This window comes from Apodemus sylvaticus, chromosome 1, assembly GCF_947179515.1.
Source record: "Apodemus sylvaticus chromosome 1, mApoSyl1.1, whole genome shotgun sequence".
NCBI lineage: Eukaryota > Metazoa > Chordata > Mammalia > Rodentia > Muridae > Apodemus > Apodemus sylvaticus.
Window position 1 is genome coordinate 81,238,884 of NC_067472.1, and position 5,651 is coordinate 81,244,534.

The 5,651-nt window shown below is 38.6% G+C and overlaps 1 non-coding gene across 1 annotated transcript; it reads left to right on the plus strand.

Annotated features, from left to right (window-relative positions):
* The first annotated feature begins 4,854 nt into the window (after positions 1–4,854).
* LOC127676544 (small nucleolar RNA SNORA48) lies at positions 4,855–4,997 on the plus strand. Its single transcript, XR_007976015.1, has one exon. It is a non-coding gene; the product is annotated as a small nucleolar RNA SNORA48 (small nucleolar RNA).
* Positions 4,998–5,651: the final 654 nt, after the last annotated feature.

A 5,651-nucleotide genomic window follows, 5' to 3' on the forward strand; every position in this document is an offset into this window, starting at 1 on the left:
CTAAAATCAATCAAGTGGAAACAAAGAGAACCATACAAAGAATCAACAAAACCAGGAGCTGGTTCTTTGAGAAAATAAACAAGATAGATAAACCCTTAGCCAGACTAACCAAAGGGCACAGAGAAAGTATCCAAATTAACAAAATTAGAAATGAAAAGGGGAATATAACAACAGAAACTGAGGAAATCTAAAAAAAATCTTCAGATCCTACTACAAAAGCCTATACTCAACACAACTGGAGAATCTGGAGGAAATGGCCAATTTCCTCGACAGATACCAAATACCAAAATTAAATCAGGACCAAATAGATCATGTAAACAGTCCCATAACCCCTAAAGAAATAGAAGGGGTCATAGAAAGTCTTCCAACCAAAAAAAGCACAGGACCAGATGGTTTCAGTGCAGAATTCTATCAGACCTAACACCAATACTCTTCAAACTATTCCACAAAATAGAAACAGAAGGAACACTACCCAATTCCGTCTACGAAGCCACTATTATGCTGATACCAAAACCACACAAAGATCTAACAAAGAAAGAGAACTTCAGACCAATTTTCCTTATGAACATCGATGCAAAAATACTCAATAAAATTCTTGCCAACCGAATCCAAGAACACATCAAAACGATCATCCACCATGATCAAGTAGGCTTTATCCCAGGGATGCAGGGTTGGTTCAATATACGGAAATCCATCAATGCAATCCACTACATAAACAAACTCAAAGAAAAAAACCATATGGTCATTTAATTGGATGCTGAAAACGCATTTGACAGAATTCAGCATCTTTTCATGCTTAAAGTCTTGGAAAGAACAGGAATTCAAGGCCCAAACCTAAACATAGTAAAAGCAATATATAGTAAACCCATACCCAGCATCAAACTAAATGGAGAGAAACTTGAAACAATCCCACTAAAATCAAGGACTAGACAGGGCTGCCCCTTTCTCCTTATCTTTTCGATATTGTACTTGAGTTACTAGCTCGGGCAATTAGACAACATAAGGAGGTAAAAGGGATACAAATTGGAAAGGAAGAAGTCAAACTATCATTATTTGCATATGATATGATAGTCTACCTAAGAGACCCAAAAAACTCCACTAGAGACCTCCTACAGCTGACAAACAACTTCAGCAAAGTGGCAGGTTATAAAATCAACTCAAGCAAATCAGTAGCCTTCCTATACTCAAAGGATAAGCAGGCTGAGAAAGAAATTAAGGAAATGACCCCCTTCACAATACCCACAAACAGTATAAAGTACCTTGGGGTGACTCTTACCAAACATGTGAAAGATCTGCATGACAAGAACTTCAAGACTATGAAGAAGGAAATGGAAGAAGACCTCAGAAAATGGAAAAACCTCCCATGCCCATGGATCGGCAGGATTAATATCGTTAAAAGGACGATTTTGCCAAAAGCAATTTACAGATTCAATGCAATACCCATCAAAATCCCAACTCAATTCTTCACAGAGTTAGAAAGAGCAATTATCAAATTCATCTGGAATAACAAAAAACCCAGGATAGCTAAAACTATTCTCAACAATAAAAGAAATTCTGGGGGTATCAGTATTCCTGACCTCAAGCAATACTACAGAGCAATAGTGTTAAAAAACTGCATGGTATTGGTACAGTGACAGGCAGGCAGATCAATGGAACAGGATTGAAGATCCAGAAATGAACCCACACACCTATGGCCACTTGATCCTCGACAAAGGGGCGGAAAACATCCAATGGAAAAAAGATAGCCTTTTCAACAAATGGTGCTGGTTCAACTCGAGGTCAGCATGCAGAAGAATGGGAATTGATCCATCCTTGTCTCCTTGTACTAAGCTCAACTCCAAATGGATCAAGGACCTCCACATAAAGCCAGACACTCTGAAGCTAATAGAAAAGAAACTGGGGAAGACCCTTGAGGACATCAGTACAGGTGGAAAGTTCCTGAACAGAACACCAATAGCTTATGCTCTAAGATCAAGAATTGACAAATGGGACCTCATAAAATTACAAAGTTTCTGTAAGGCAAAGGACACCATCAAAAGGGCAAATCGGCAACCAACAAATTGGGAAAAGATCTTCACCAATCCTACATCAGATAGAGGGCTAATATCCAATATATATAAAGAACTCAAGAAGTTAGACTCCAGAAAACCAAATAACCCTATTAAAAAATGGAGTACAGAGTTAAACAAAGAATTTTCACCTAAAGAACTTCAGATGGCAGAGAAGCATCTTAAAAAATGCTCAACTTCATTAGTCATTAGGGAAATGCAAATCAAAACGACCCTGAGATTTCACCTTACACCAGTCAGAATGGCTAAGATTAAAAATTCAGAAGACAGCAGATGTTGGTGAGGATGTGGAGAAAGAGGAACACTCCTCCACTGCTGGTGGGGTTGCAAATTGGCACAACCACTCTGGAAATCAGTCTGGCGGTTCCTCCGAAAACTGGGCACCTCACTTCCAGAAGATCCTGTTATACCACTCCTGGGCATATACCTAGAAGATTCCCCAGCATGTAATAAAGATACATGTTTCACTATGTTCATAGCAGCCCTATTTATAATTGCCAGAAGTTGGAAAGAACCCAGGTATCTGTCAACAGAAGAGTGGATGCAAAAAATGTGGTATATCTACACAATGGAGTACTATTCAGCCATTAGAAACAATGAATTCATGAAATTCTTAGGCAAATGAATGGAGCTGGAGAACATCATACTAAGTGAGGTAACCCAGACTCAAAAGATGAATCATAGTATGCACTTACTAATAAGTGGATATTAACCTAGAAAACTGGAATACCAAAAACATAATCCACACATCAAATGAGGTACAAGAAGAAAGGAGGAGTGGCCCCTTGTTCTGAAAAGTCTCAGTGAAACAGTATAGGGCAAAACCAGAACAGGGGAGTGGGAAGGGTTGGGTGGGAAAACAGGGGGAAGGAAGGGGGCTGATGGGACTTCCTGGGAGTGGGTGTCTAGTAAAGGGGAAATCATTTGAAATGTAAATAAAAAATATAGCAAATAAAAAAAAAGAGAAAAATGAAAAAAAAAAAAAAAACCAGAACACATTTCATCATAGGTATTAGCAAGAGAGATGACTTTGTCATTGTTGGTACCAAGATGGAAGGCCATTAGCTTTCCAGAAAAGCTTTGATGTTTTTTATTGGGCAGCATAAGTTCAAAGCCACCCACTGGATCTTCTCTAGTATAACCTTGTCAAGAACATTCAGGATTTAACAACATGATTTATACAATTTTTGCTTAGTCAGATGCAATATACTGCTAAACTAGGTATCAGAGTTATGTAGAAGGGTAAGGTAGGTTTAATTAGCTGTTTGTTGTATTAGACTCCTTTATAAGAAACAAACACCCTGGGAGCTTTATAAAGGAAGTTGGTGAAATTCAGTGTCTTATTGACAATTTATAAAAGAAATACAATTCTGTTGAGTTCATTTCTATAGGATCTTCTAGCAAAGTTCTAAGGACATCACTTGGATATTCTGATTAATTACTCAAAGCAGTAAGTGTGATGGTTGAAAGTCTGGGAGCCTCCTTTACTCAGGGAACACAGGGTGGTTGGAGTGTGGGCTCTGGAATTAGCATTTAAAAGAGAATGAAAGCTGGGGCAAAGGGCAAGAGCAATTGATCTGTCCTACAGATTCCATACCAGCTGGGATGTAGGCTTAGTGCAAGGTTCTCCTGTTCACAGCATCCCCATATGTCAGTTAAGAAGAAACTGAGAGCAGAATAATTGCTATTTGCCTCTCTGTTGTTTAGACATTTAAGACATGGGTGCAGACATTAGGCAACAGAACCCATGGCCTTGTCATGTGAGACATAAGAATTAATTCATCTTTCCTATAGATGAGGAGGAGGTTTTCCTGGTCTGGCCTACACACCTGGTCAGGCTTTCACAGCTGGAGACAGGAGCAGCAGAGTTCTGGTGGCTTTATTTCCACATACATTCTTATCCTATTAACGTGGCTGGCATACATACAACTTACTCTAGTGCCCTATGGGAGGGCACTTGTTTTGAGTTACTTGCATTAGACTTCATTTTGACAACATATACAGAAGATTATTTAATGAGAGACATAAATTGGTCTCTGTAACTGAATTATATTTGTACTTAGCATGATGAAAAACATAGTTCTGAGCACATTAAAGAATTTTATCATTTGTAAAGAGACTGACCATTAAATTTCATGTCTCAATTATTGTTGCTTTAACAGTTTATAATTCATTAATAATCTCACATGATTAGAATTTTATAATTTTACCCAGTTAAGTTTTTTAAGCCTTAAAACATAATTTTTGATTTGAAACTCTTTTTGTCTCAAAATTAAACTTTAAATCCATGAATACAGCATATGAAGAGACTGGGAACCTCATTTTCCTGATACTTTCATAGCATATTTTTATAAAATTTCCTAAAGCTTAACAAAGTTAGCAAAGACATAAGTGATTAGACATATAACCTTAAGTAAGTTTTGTGGGCATAAATAGCCCATTTATAACCTTAGGAATGTATAAACCTTAATCATCAAACAAAAATCCTTAAGTCCCATCCTCCACAAACCTTGCATAACTTACTCAGACCTTCTGAGATATAGTTTTAAGTTTTATCCTCATCTATATATATATTTTTTTCATTCTTAGGACAAAATTTCATTTCATCATACAAAATCAATCCTTATCCAAAATATATGAATCCTTTCATCAGAAATCTTATAGTTTATCTGTGTGGTGGGTTGAATAGGTATGTCCCCCATAGACTCATGTATTTGAATGCCAGGCCAATAGGGAATAACGCCAACCCCAATGAAATGTTTCGCTTTATAAAAGTTGCTATGCTCTCCCTGGCAATGGGCAAAGAAACACCTTCTTGGTGCTGATATTCTTCTATCAGTCAAGGGCAGAGCAGATGGCAGTCCTTTGTTCATCCTAGTTTGATGCCTGGCTTACTGGGCAAAGCTGTCTTATGTCTAGGACTCAAAAAATCAAATTAAATCAAATCTAGTCAGTACAGCTCAGAAGGAAGAAGACAGACAGAAACCTGTGGACCAGCGTGCCATCCTCTGACCTATCTTCTAGCTCCTGACACAGGCTGGCCATAGACACCTGCTTGTTGTCATGCCACTCAACATGGATGTAGGATGTTTCCCAGGGGCTCACCAGTCACATGGCTATCCTACAGTAGGAGCTACCACAATATGCCAGTGTGTGGTGGTCAGATGACAAAGAACAAGAAGTGGAGCAGTTTGAACATTATGAAGACAGATAGAAATGGAGACTCAAGGGCAGAGAGGAAAATAGCCTGTTTTGAATGGCCAGTCCTGACATCTGGGGCCATGGTGAAGTCCCAATCTGAGCTTCCATTGAAAGACATATCTGAGTCTATGGCTACACAGTGGCATGGTTCAGTGTGGATGTCTGTGGCTCATAATACCACTAAATAACTTGGGGATGTTCCTGGCCAGGACATCTAGAAGGGATCATGTGGATATTGAGGGGCTGTTCATGACTGGCTTTGACACTCCTGGGCATATACCCAGAAGATTCTCTAACATGCTATAAGAACATATGCTCCACTGTGTTCATAGCAGCCTTATTTATAATCGTCAGAAGTTAGAAAAAACCCAGATGTCCCTC